Source organism: Meriones unguiculatus, chromosome 2 (genome assembly GCF_030254825.1).
Source record: "Meriones unguiculatus strain TT.TT164.6M chromosome 2, Bangor_MerUng_6.1, whole genome shotgun sequence".
Lineage (NCBI taxonomy): Eukaryota > Metazoa > Chordata > Mammalia > Rodentia > Muridae > Meriones > Meriones unguiculatus.
Window position 1 is genome coordinate 10,292,432 of NC_083350.1, and position 13,722 is coordinate 10,306,153.

A 13,722-nucleotide genomic window follows, 5' to 3' on the forward strand; every position below is an offset into this window, starting at 1 on the left:
GAAATTTTTCTTCTTTAATTGGATTAAACGTACTTCCTTTTACATTTTTTCTATTATTATTATTTATTACAATTTATTCAATTTGTATCCCGGCTATGGCCCCCTCCCTCGTCTCCTCCCAATCCCACCCTCCTTCTCCTATGTCCCTCCCCTAGTCGACTGATAGAAGAGGTCCTCCTCCCCTTCTATTTGACCCTAGCCTATCAGGGCTCATCAGAAATGGCTGCATTGACTTCCTCTGTGGCCTGGCAAGGCTGCACCCCCAGAGGGAGGTGATCAGAGAGCCTGCCACTGAGTTCATCCCACAGAAAGTCCCTGCTTCCCTTACTAGGGAACCATCTTGGAGACTGAGTCTATGGGCTACTTCTGAGCCGGGGTGTTAGGTACTCTCCAGGCATTGTCCTTGGTTGGGGTATCGTTCTCTTCAGGACCCTCTGGGCCATAAAAGTATTTTCTACCTGCTCCTAGCAGCATTACAGGTGTGACTGCTATACCACATGTGCTATCAGTAGGCAGCAGAGAGGAGAGGGGCTGTGTCTAAGCTCAGCGTTTTCACTGTGAACATCTGAATGATAAGCTGTAGCAGGAACTGGGAGGGGGAGTTATAAGAAGATGAAGTTACTGAACTGAATATTGATTTTTGTCTCCTTGGTAGATCCTCTGCTTTGTCTTCCTGATCCTGTTCTGGGCTGTACTCTGTTGATTTTTATCAATCTTGTTCTTCTCTTGTGGGTTCTCCATTTTTCCTTTTATATGGAGTTTCTTGGCTATGCTCTGTGAGCTGTGGGTACTTAAGACAAACTTGCCTCTCCAAGGTTTCTGTTTCTCAAGTCAAGAATGATTGTGGCTATGTGGTACTCAAAGGTGTGTTTGGTTGCCAGCATTAGCTTTCCTTGTTGGGTAATTAGCTGGTGGACCTGCCGTAGTGGCTGGGAACATCTTCTGTGGAACCCTTACCAGTACTGTTTTTGCAGATTTCATGGTAGAAGTCTTTTAACCCAGTTTGCCTGGGGTAAAATTCTGCTATTGAAGTGGTAGATCCATTAGATACCCAAGCAGCAAGTCAAATCTGACTGTAGAAAAAGTTTGTGAGTATGATGTTAGGAGAAATTTGTTGGTGTATTGATCAAGTCTATTCTATTATCAGAGAAACAGCAGGTGGTGTGATTGTGATATGCTCTTTCAATACTCTTTATTCCTCAAAGTGTTATCAGCCACTTGCTCCAGCATGGCTTCTAGTTGGCCATTTAACCCCTAATGAAGAGTTTCAAAGTCAGTTCCTAATAGTGTGGTTTGTAACATGGATATTAAAACATTCTTGCCTGTAAATAGTTCTTTTAGTTCTTGAAATACTACAAGCCCTTCCTCATGCTTTTAAATCAGGAATTATCCTCTCCATTCTTTTTCATTGAAATGTAAATCTTTTTGAATAGGATTTGCATTTTAATTAAGATGCTAATACTTTGGAGTTAATGAGTTTAATCTAAGACTTTCTTCTTAACAGGAATGTGCAAGACTAACTGAAAGTACTTTTGATCATTTGGGAAAATGTAAGACATCCATGTGTTACTTAAACTATGTAAGAAAGGCACCTTTAAGGACGGAAACAGGATTTATCCTAGACATCTTACAACCTTACAGATGGCTGCTGAATTACACCAGCCATTTTCTTTTTCTTTCCATTCTACCAAAACACAAAATAAAAACAAAAACAAAAGTTGCCTTATGCTTTATATGGTCTTAATGATGCCCCTACTAGTCAATGCAGTGACTTCATGTATGAAAACCATGATATAACCAGCACCCTGAAAGTTGGTACATACATACAATGGAATTTTATTCATCTATAAAATTATTAAATTTACAAAAAAAATTTAGCTCACTAGAAAATTTACTGACTGATAGATACATTTCAGCCCCAGAAAGATAAGTACTATGTATCCTCTCTCATATGATTATCTTAGCTTTGAATTTTTAGATTTGTGTATTTAATTTGGAGTGTTTGTAGATGCTAGGAAATGAGCAAATATTCTGGAGAGGGGGAAAAAGGATATGAGAGTGGTGTTTGCTGGATAATAGAATACATGTTATGTGAAAGTAGAGGGGAGAGAATTAATATGAACTACAGACTATTAAAAGGCTATACAGAAATCTATTTTCTATGTCTATTAAAGTCTACAACTAAAAATAAAAAAGAAATTATTGATTGTAAACACCCTGCACTTACCCAGAACCCAAAGTTATTAAATGAAAATTCCAGTTCCAGGTATGGGATACTCCCTAATGAGCTGTTGATCAGGGAGGCCCTGGAGTTGCCCATCCCCCAAACAAAATAGGCAATTGTCATTGTATTTGGTTGCCCAACAGAAATTGAATTGTAAGACCCTATAACTGAACATACCAAAAACAGTAGTTTTACACAAAGATAAACTGTGGAAATTTCCTCATTACTAGCTAACCTTCACAGTTCTGGCAAAGTGTTCCAGAAACTACTGAGAGAGAAAAGTCATCAACAGACTTATACAGCTTTGAACTCTATGAACTTCAACAACAATTGTCTAGGCAAGATCTGCTCACTAGTGCAGTATAATCATTTTTATTATTGGGGTAAGGGATTGCTTTCTGATTGGATTTGTGCTGCAATATATAAGGAAGTACCTGGTTTTTAAAAAAAGAAAAGAAAAAAAAGAGCCTTGTCAAGAGCTCATAGACCATTGGTTCATAGATACTCTTCTTGTTCAAAGCAAATTTGGTATCAGATTTTCTTCTAAAGAGTTATGTCTATAACCCACAGATCACTGTTATTTCAGCCTTCATCAGGAAAACTTGTTTTCTTTGTGAGTTTCAGTTAATGCAGAGACTCAAAACTTGCTGAAGTGCTAAGAATAACTATTGTGGTGTTTCATCTAAACAGGACATAGATATCACTTCCTCCAAAACAGAAGGAACATTGAAGAAGCTGCAGAAGGATGGTAAGAGTCAGAAGATGAGGAAAAGTTACCTACAAAACAACAGCAACAACACCCCCTCCACACAAAAATTGGCCATATCACAATTTCATTGTGCTTGGATAATGCGCTTACTCCTAAGACTCACCACTCACTAAGGAACCATGGGCAGGTAAGAGCTGCTGCAGGAAGGGACATCACCTTCTTCAGTGGGGCTGCTATTGTTTAGAGGCTCAGGTTCCAGTAGAGAATCCACTACCCACGCCCTTGAAACCTGCCAAATTAATCAATATATTATATGTACACCCAAAAGGACATGGAATTAGTACAGGGGCTTTATGAGAAAAATAAGAGTTTCAATGAGCAAGGAATAAGAGAGGGTAACAAGGGATAAAAATAAATTATATGCATATATCACATTGTCAAAGATTAAAAAAAAAGAGAAAGAATAGTAAGAGGGTACCTCAAACATAAAAAGAAATTTCAACATCCTGAGTAAAATTTAGCTGCATTTGTTAGAAAAATTGTTTAGTCTCTAAACTATATGTCTAACAATCGTATGTAAATATATGTGGTATAGATTGCTGTCTCTGATCTAGCAGAAAAAACTTATTAAAGCTGATTATAAAAAAGCTAAGTGAGCCTAGCCTTTAAAGGCTGAGCCATCCATAAAAAGACCAACAGAACCAAAATATCTGAGCCTAGGGGGGCCTGCTCATCAGGGTATGGAAGGAGATATTGAGACTCATAGCCAAACTTTGGGCAGAGGGCAGGAAACCTTATGGAAGACGAGGGAGATAGAAAGACCTGGAGGGACAGTAATTCCACAAGGAGACCAAAAGAGCCCAAATACCTGGGCCCAGTGGTCCTGCAGAGACTGATACTCCAACCAAGTACCATGCATGGAGAGGACATAGACCCCTGTTCAAAGGAAGCCCATAGGCTGCTCAGTTTCCAAGTGGCTTCCCTAGTAAGGGAAGCAGGGGCTGTATCTGATGGGAGTTCAGTGGCTGGCTCTTTGATCACCTCTCTCTGGGGTTGGAGACAGCCTTGCCAGGCCACAGAGGAAGAGGACACAATCAGTCCTGATGAGACCTCATAGGCTAGGGTAAGATAGTAGGGGAGGAGGACTAGGGGAGGAGCATAAGGGGAGAAGAGAGAGGGTGGGTAGGACTGGGAGGAGATGAGGGAGGGGGCTACAGCTGGGATACAAAGTGAATAAATATAATAAATAATCAATGAATAAATAAGGGAAAAAATAAAGTGGCCTATTTATATGTTGGCATATTGTAATTGTCTGTCATCAATGCCAGTAATTAAGCCATGTCACAGTAATTAAACAAAGGAGGTATAGCTATATGTGCATACTTGAGGAAAGTGAAGGTTTATTAGGTTCTAAGTTGTATCAGGATTTTGGCTTCATTTCTCTGAAACTTTGGTAATGCCTATGCCTTCATCTCAATGTCAGGATCTTTCTTCATGTGGTACATGTGGGGTCACAAAGCAATTGGCTGAAAAACTGAAATCTGTCTTCTTTCTCAACAATTTACAGTGGCTGTGAAGAGTTTACCAAACATGTAAATATAAAATTTGATTTTGGAGGTCATTATGTACTGCTAATTCTCACTGATCATCTTGATGCCCAGAGGAGGACTGTCGCACACTGACTGCCACAGGAGAGATGGCATTTTTCAGACAGCTTGAAATTAACAAGCACTGGCCTCTAGAGATTGAGTTAATTCCACTCAATTTGAATCAAAGTGAGTGGAGAAGTTATAATATTAGAGCAATTGGTGCTTATTATTTCATTAATATTAAATGTAATAACTACTATTTTCTGTACTGTAACTGCTACTTATCCATTTCACCATCATTATTTCTATCATGATATTATGTCTTCCTAAGTATAAAAGTTTTACAGACAATTGCATTGTGAATATATTTTCAAGGACAGCAAACATGCAGTCTATCCAACTTTGTTGCAAAACAGGGTTCATTATCAATAGGTATCCAAATATATTATTTTTATCACAAAATAATTTATTTTTTATTTTATTAAATGATCCTTGGAGCAACTTATAATAGTACCATTCCTGCCTGGTGGGGCTGCCTTGCCAGGCCATGGGGAAGAGGACATGCTCAGTCCTGATGCAACTTGATGAGCTGGGGTGGATGGGAAAGGGAGCTCCCCTTGTATAAGGAGTAAGCAAAGGGAGAGAGGGAAGAGAAGGAAGGTGGGACTGGGAGGGAAGAGGGATGAAGCTATAACCAGGATGTAAAGTAAATAAAGAATAAATTAATTAAAAAGAAAAGAAAATTCTAAATCTAAGTTATGATCATTATGATTAAGCTACTTGTGGGTAGAGTCAAAGTGATATTGCAAATAAACCTTATCTTTTCTCTTCCCTGATTAATAGACAATCTGTCTTAAGTACTCATTGAAATGAAACTTAGACCAAATTGTCACTCACTTAGTTTCTAGAAACACCTTGCATCCAAATAATAAATGGTTCTTTTTATGAATAAGTTTGCTTGATTTATCAAACAAAAATCCAGAGCTCTCAAGTAAATGTAAATGCTAGATAAACAATGGATGCTTAAATTTTCTGTTTAAAAAACAAAAAAAAAAATTAGGATAGGCTTGGGTTAAAAAATTCATTATTTAGCTAAGTACATATTTTTTATTGACTGTACTTTAGTCTAGCAACCATATATGCGAATGCCTATCACTGTTTTTGTAAACAAAGTACTTCCAAAGTATTTTTGCTGGGTTATAAAAAAAATTTCCAGCATTTCTCGGGGAGAAAATCAAGAGTCTGGCAACTGAGCATAGCAAAAACCTAGCTTATTCTGTGATGCCACCAAATACTGACCTCTCAAAACCATGCAGTACCTTCATTTCAAGAGAAATGTTTCTTATTTTTTTAATATGGACTGGAGTCATTCATCAAAATATAAGACCTAAGACCTTCATTCTATGTGTGTGTTTCCTATACTACCTAACCAGCCTGGGACAAACTATTAACATCACACAAATAGTGAGATTGGAATTTCAATCATGCAGTCTTAAAATGAAAGGTGCTACAGTGATCACGCTGTGGTCATCAAGGGCCACTGAACTTAGGAGAGGTTCAGTTTCTATATCTAAGGTTGCATTTCTGCAAAGTAATAGTGCTGTTTTTAGTGGCACACAAGGAGGAGCACACTTAGAACACACTTAAAACACACAAGCTTACATCTATAATCAGTTCTCTACATGTCTCTCTGCTTCTCTGTCTGTCTCTTCTCAGTCTCTGTGTCTGTGTTTCTGTCTCTCTCTCCCTCCCCCTCATTCTTAGTCTGGCTATTGCTCCCTACCATCTAAACTGCATTTGAGTCTTTGAAAGTTGGGAAGCCTTAGAGGACCTCTGATTTTTATAAGAACATTATAATAATGAAAAGGAAAGAGGGCTGGGGAGGTGTAGAAAACAAAGGTCCAAGGAAAGAAAGATTGAAAGAAATCCCAACATTTCCACTAAACACTTCCAACTTACCCACTTCAGCCTCTGTAGGCAGAAATCACATTGCAAAGGAGAATGTTTTACAATTGTAATTACACATAATAGAAAGAATGTATTTTGCCTTCATTCTGCTCCCATGGTGAATCAATTTAATTTTTAAATACAAGAGACATAATTGATTTTAGCCCTAGATTAGTGCTGGAAATGATCTATATGTGTCCTCACTAATGGAACAAGAGAATTGGCACTCCTTGGAGACTTAGCCAAACCTGTTCTTGCAACAATTACTAGAGGCTGACAGGTTAGTGCGTGAGGAGAGAAATGAGGGAGGGAAACACCCCACTGGTTAACAGTTGAGGAAAATAATTAATATTATGCTCTTCCAAGTTAATTATGGATTAGGCACAAATATATCATAGTCTTGGAAGCTGCAAAGTGATGCCGCTGCCTCAAGGCGCCTTACCCTGTTCACCAGAAAATGGACCTTCTGTGAATTTCCAGGCAATCATAAGCCTAGATGGGACTTGAATAGGAGGGGACGGATTAGGGGCAGGCTGATTTTCCCTGGGAATGACAGACCCCTTTCTTATCTGGCAATGGGTCTTCCATCTGTTTTACCAGACATCCATGTAGTTTATGAGTAAATGGAACAGTAGTCGCTGAAGGCAAAGCTATGAAATAGGTATTTTATACTTCGTCATTTCATCATCAAAACCAGCCCTCCAGCACAACTTCAGAATTCAATTCTTACTCTTACTGAGTTGTCGGCTAATCCTCCCTAAAGCAGGATTAGTAGCTTGGATCTTAGCTTCTAAGACTATAATTCACAGGTGTATTTGCATTTTAATCAATGAGTTTAAGAAGTCAGATTTGGCAAGGGCCCATCACTAGCAAGGTAGTGCTGAGACCTAGGATCCAATACATACCTGTCGATTTGACAGCTCAGTAATTTTTAAGTTATAAAATAGGATTAGAGTCACCTCATGAAATTATTGTGATAATTAAGAAAATGATACAATACAATGTAATGCCTCTAGCACGGTACCCAGCATTTGTTAACATACGTCATGGTGGAGAAAACTCCTCAAGTCTTAAAATGAAAGGTGCTACAGTGATCATGCTGTGGTCATCAAGGGCCACTGAACTTAGGAGAGGTTCAGTTTCTATATCTAAGGTTGCATTTCTGCAAAGTAATAGTGCTGTTTTTAGTGGCACACAAGGAGGAGCGCACTTAGAACACACTTAGAACACATAAGCTCTTTCCCTCGTGGATAGTGGCAGTTTCAGGAAACCTACTTAAACATGAGTAGCTCTAGAAGACAAACATGAGTTGTTCAGGACATTACAGTGGGCAGGTAGAAATAGGAGAGATTTTATACTTATGTCTGAGCTTGTCCTTTTGTAACTGTTTACAGAGGTGTGTGTTTGTGTCTGTGCCTAATTGTCGATAAATTGTCTAAACTTCAAAATACACTCTCCTTAGGAAGCAAATGCTTGCCTGTAGTAATAATGAACATGTTATGCATGAGAAAATTTATGTGGTGCTAAAGATATATTTGGACCTAGTATTTAGGTCGTTAGGTAGCTAGCTAATCTACCTATAACCTATGAGATGTACATTCAATATTCAAATTACACAATCAAGCACCACAAGGAAGTTTCAAATGACAAGTGGTGTTCATGAATCTCACTCCAGCCATTAGGGAAATTTGCAGTCTGTGTCAAAAAAACCAAACAGACAAATCCCAAACTATTGTTTCGGTTTAATTCACATAAACATGTTTCTTCAATAAAAATAATTGTCAGAAATTCATTACTTTTGTTTTCATATTTATAAATAATTCATAAACAATTCAGGAAACTCTAAAGTCTTGAAAATTCTAAAACTATCATCTGCAAATAGTGATTTTTTAACTTCTTCATTCCCTATTTGTATTTCCTTGATCTCCTTTAATTGTCTTATTATTCAAGCCAGAACTTTAAGTACTGTGTTGAAGAGCTAAGGAGAGAGTGGACAGTGTTTTCTTGTCCCTGATTTTAGTGGAACTGCTTTGAGTTTCTCTCCATTTAATTTTGATGTTTGCTATTAGCTTGCAGAATATAGTCTTTATTGTGGATAGGTATATGCCTTGTAATCTGATCTCTCTAAGACTTTCATCATGAAAAGATGTTAGATTTTGTCAGACTTTTTCTGCATCTAATAAGATAATTGTGAGTTTTTTTTCTTTGAGTTTGTTTATATATTGAATTACATTGATGGATTTTCATATGTTGAACCATTCCTGCATCCCTGGGATGAAGCCCAGTTGATAATGTTGGATGATGTATTTTATGTGTTCTTGGATTATATTTGTGAGCATTTTATTGAGTATTTTTGTATTGATGTTCATGAGTGAAATTGGTCTGAAATTTTCTTTCTTTTTTGAATCATTATGTGGTTTAGTCATCACAGTGATTTAGGTGGTTAAGATATCACAGTGGCTTCATAGAATGAGTTTGGCAATGTTCCTTCAGTTTCTGTTTTGTGGAATAGTTTGAGGATTATTAACTCAACAGCTCAGGCTCTCAGATCAACAGTTAATATATGGGACCTCCTGACGTTGAAAAGCTTCTGTAAGGCAAAGGTTTACTAATGTCAATAGAACTAAATGACAGTCTACAGATTGGGAAAAGATCTTCACCAATCTTACATTTGACAAAGGGCTGATATCCAAAATATATAATGAACTCAAGAAATCAAAAACCAATAAACAAAATAACCCAATTTTAAAAATGGGGCACAGAACTAAACAGATAATTTTAAACAGAGGAATCTCAAATGGCTGAGAAGCACTTTAAGAAATGCTCAACTTCTTTAGTCATCAGGAAAATGCAAATCAAAACAACTCTGAGATTCCATCTCACACCAGTCAGAATGGCTAAGATCTAAATCCCAAGCTACACTGCCTGCTGGCAAGGGTGTGGGGAAGGGGAACTCTCCTCCATTGCCGGTGGAAGTGTAAACTTGCACAACGACTTTGGAAATCAATATGGTGCTTTCTCAGAGAACTGTGTGAAAAGCTTTACCTCAAGACCTATCTATACTATTCCTGGATATATACCCAAAAGATGCTCCACTATACAACAAGGGCACTTGCTGAACTATGTTCACAGCAGCTTTATTTGTTATAGCCAGAATTGGGAACAACCAAGATGTAAAATGGATAAAGAAACTGTGGCACATTTACACAATAGAATATCACTCAGCTACTAAAAATAAATCAGGCAAATGGATGGAACTAGAAAAGACCATCCTTAGTGAGGTAACCCAGACTCATAAAGACATATGTGGTACGTACTCATTTATAAGGAGATTTTAACCATATAGTACAGGATAAGCATACTATGAAGCAGAGACCTAAAGAAGATAAATTACGAGGATCCAAGGGAGGATGCATAAATCTCTTTTGGATTGGGAGACAAAATAGACAAAGGTAGTGGCTGAAGAAATAGAACATGGTAGGAGAGAGGTCACAGAGAGTTAAGAGATCAGACTTGGAGAGAGCAAGATCAAGAGGACAGAAGGCCTATAAAGAAAAAAGAAATGGAGTGTGGGGAGAGGGAAGAGAAGGAAGGTGGGACTGGGAGGGAAGAGGAATGAAGCTATAACCAGGATGTAAAGTAAATAAAGAATAAATTAATTAAAAAGAAAAGAAAATTCTAAATCTAAGTTATGATCATTATGATTAAGCTACTTGTGGGTAGAGAAAAACAATGGCCATTTATTTCTCGTGAATTAGAAGCAACTAACTTGCCAAAGAACCTGAATTTCTCATCTTTCTAACCCAGACAAATGGATAACAAACCTTACTTACAGGACAGTTTTGTGTCCATAAAAGCTTAGAATTCAAATAAAAATAGAATTATTTGTGAATAAGTCAACATTCTTTTTCATGTTAGTGAAGGGAAAATTGAAATTTTGGATAAGTCAACCACATACTTCGTTTTCAAAAATGTAATATGAACCCTTAGATCTATAAGCTTGTCACTAAAACAAACTTATTTGAGCTGGAGAGATGAATATAATAGACATATTAAGTTTGCATTTGAAGAAAGCAGAGAATCCTTAATACCTGAAAGAACAAAAAAGTGGCTTCATGTCTTAAATCATTTATGTTGTATTGCTTTTTCCTCTGAGTTGAAAGATGTGCTCCTTGATGAAGGAGACTCATAAAAGAGGAAATTAATGAAATGTACAAGGTTCGGGCAGCCCTGAAATTTATAGTTAGCACCTGTCGGGAAGAACTTTTTTGCTTGAGCCCCTTGCACCTTCAGCAGACGGACCCCACAGGCAGCTTTTGCGAGTTGTTACCTCTGCTGGGTTGGGCTTTTTGGTAATGCAGTTTATTTTGAGACACTCATCTTTCTGTAAGTAACCTATCACCCACAAACCTCTAAGTTACAACAATCTCATTATCTCAGCAAGCAAGACTTAGGTGGAAAATTTCTTTGGTTTTCAACTGGTGCCCTATCTTAAAATAAAGTAGATGTTTATCCATGTCTTCCAGGAAAATGTTATACAACACTACTGATACCTCAATAGGGGCCACAGAACCAAAAATTATTTGGGGAGCAGAAGTTGCCCTGGGGTGGGAAATAAGACATGCAATGATGAATCACCCATCTGAGGACAGAGTATTCTTATTGGAAATACTATTACGGCTATCTTTCCTCATGTGGTATGTGATGGTATGCCCCTTTGCTATAGTGACAATGGCATGCTACCTGCAATCCATACTAATGTTATCTGAGGGTAAAACGTCTTTGGGACTAATTCCAGGGTAGCATCTTTCTTTACATGTTCAACTTTTAGCATTTTAACCTGTCATTCATAAAATTTATGTACCATGTAATCATCTGCAAAATGGAAAAAAAATCACAATAATAAATCTCGTAACGTTTTAAATAAATTTGATTTTGTATAGTGTTACATTATATTTTAACCATCTATACACTTCCAACAGTGAAGTGGGTTGCTTCGTAAAAACAAACAAACAAACAAACAAAACAACAAAACATCACAAGGAATTAAATAGCCCCTCACAATCTGGCTTCTGTAAAACACTGGGACGAATACAAATTCTCAGTCAATCTGAGAACCCTGAAAGCGGGAAATTTGTTAGTATGACTACCCATCCCTCCCTGAGACAGAGGCTGCATAATATAGGGCAGATGAAAGAAATCATCCCCTAAGTGACTGGATAACACAAGCCATTAGGGAGATTTGATTATTGCCAGCTGAGTTCCCCAGGAATGTCACAATCTGGAGGACAAGAAAGGAGAGACAGGCTTTACTAAGGGAGCCCTTCTGTGCGTTTGATACTCACTACGATGGATCAGATAGTCCTCAGAGAGGGGGCATTCAGGTCAGTTCCATCTCAAGTTTGGGCTCTGTTTCTGTCTCTCTCCCTTCTTGTCTTCCAGATTGTGACAGTCATGAGGAACTCAGCTGGCAATAGTCAAACACCCTAATGGCTTGTGTTCACAGGAGAGTGAAGCATGAGGTTGACAGGTCTGGAGAGATGGCTCACGGTAGAGAGTATGGCATGCTCTTCCCAGGAGGAGTGTTCTCCCAGCACCCACATCGTGGCCCCCAACCAGCCGTAATTCCAGAGGATCCTATAGCATCTTTGGCCTTCAAGGACATTGTATGCACATTGCGCACTTACATACTTGCACAGAAAATACCAAAGTGGTTGATGAAGTAAGGATCACTGGGCTGCTGTGGAGCTGTAAAGTTTTTGATGAGCCCTGTGTTCCTTGATGTTTGAGGGTTAGAAGAGGATTGCTTTAGGAGATATGAATGATTTGGGATGGCTCTTAAGCAAGATTTATGAGATGAAAAAAAAGTAAACTCTTGGGCCCTGTAGGAGGGAATTACATAAATGGACTTTTTGGATCATTCAAAGGCAAATTTAGCAATATTTTGAGCCAGCTGTAGTTCCTAAGAAAAGAAGTTTAACAAAATGCTGTGCCACTGAGCTATAAGCTCTAAAACCTGTGTAGTAGTTCACAAAAGCACAAATGCTAAAATAATGCAAGTGAAAAGATGAAACTTCGCATAAAAGAGAAAAGCTATTTCTCCAGCATATCTGTTGTGTACACCTCTTCCTTGTACAAATGTATACAGCACATGGAGGGTTTTTTATAGAGCCTATCACAAGGCAAAGGTTTGGTGCTGGTTTGAAGATATCAGAACCAGGAATGGCTCCAGTGGCATGTATTTGGGCAAGCAAGAGTGCAACCCTGCCATCAGAGTGAAGAGATACTTGATGACTCACGGTGCCAGCGGCATTCCCAAATGAGAAGGCAGGATGGCTCATGGGAAATGGCTGGACTTCAGCGCAACTTTACTGAGCACTGTTCTTTGGATGAAAACCAGATACATGAGATGAGATCTATTGCTAACATTTCTTCTTTTAGATTTATAAAACCAACTGGTACTTTTCTTGGAGTGGATATCAACAGGCTTTCCAAGATAAAGCCTGCCTTCTATAAAACGTTCTCACTACTGAACAGGAGAGATGGCTCAGTGATTTAGAGCATCTGCTGCTCTTCCAGAGGATGGAGTTCTATTCCCAATACTCACATGAAGTGGCTCAATTAACCTGTAATTCCAGAGCCAAGGGCATCTGACACCTTTTGCCTCTGCAGGTACCTGCGTTCATGTGCAGATAGCCCCCTCCCTACCTCACACCTACATATAATTAAAAATAATAAAAAGCTTTAAAATTTTCATCACATGGTGCTTACCTTTACCAGTGTTATCAATTTGAAACTAAATTTGGAAAACAGTAAAATAGCCGTTGGAGAGAGTGAACAAAGCCATCACGTGGGAATGAAAGCGCATACTTCCCAGAAGGCAGTTTGCCAGAGTAAGCATCTTGGTGGTAGAAGAAGGCTACCTTCCTATGGCCTTTGGGACAGGGAGGCCACCCAAATCCTTGGAAACCATAAGGATACTACCAATGGTGTTGGTTCATGTAAGATCTACACAATAATCCTCATTGTTGAAGAAACTCCATATTTTAGCTACACGATAGAAAAAAAAGTGCTGTGTCTGAGCCTGAGGCCCTTTCATGATGGCTGGCTTTCTTCTCTGATTTTTGTTATTTTTAAAATTGATAGAAGTTTCAAAAATATTCAGATAATTAGAACACAAAGACATTAAACAGATGTATTAAAACTATGGCATATTACAATCCATGATGATTATAATGCAAATAACTAATGCA

At 38.2% G+C, this 13,722-nt stretch overlaps 1 non-coding gene across 1 annotated transcript; it reads left to right on the forward strand.

Annotated features, from left to right (window-relative positions):
* The first annotated feature begins 457 nt into the window (after positions 1-457).
* LOC132652643 (small nucleolar RNA SNORA17) lies at positions 458-587 on the forward strand. Its single transcript, XR_009590231.1, has one exon. It is a non-coding gene; the product is annotated as a small nucleolar RNA SNORA17 (small nucleolar RNA).
* The last annotated feature ends 13,135 nt before the right edge of the window (positions 588-13,722 follow it).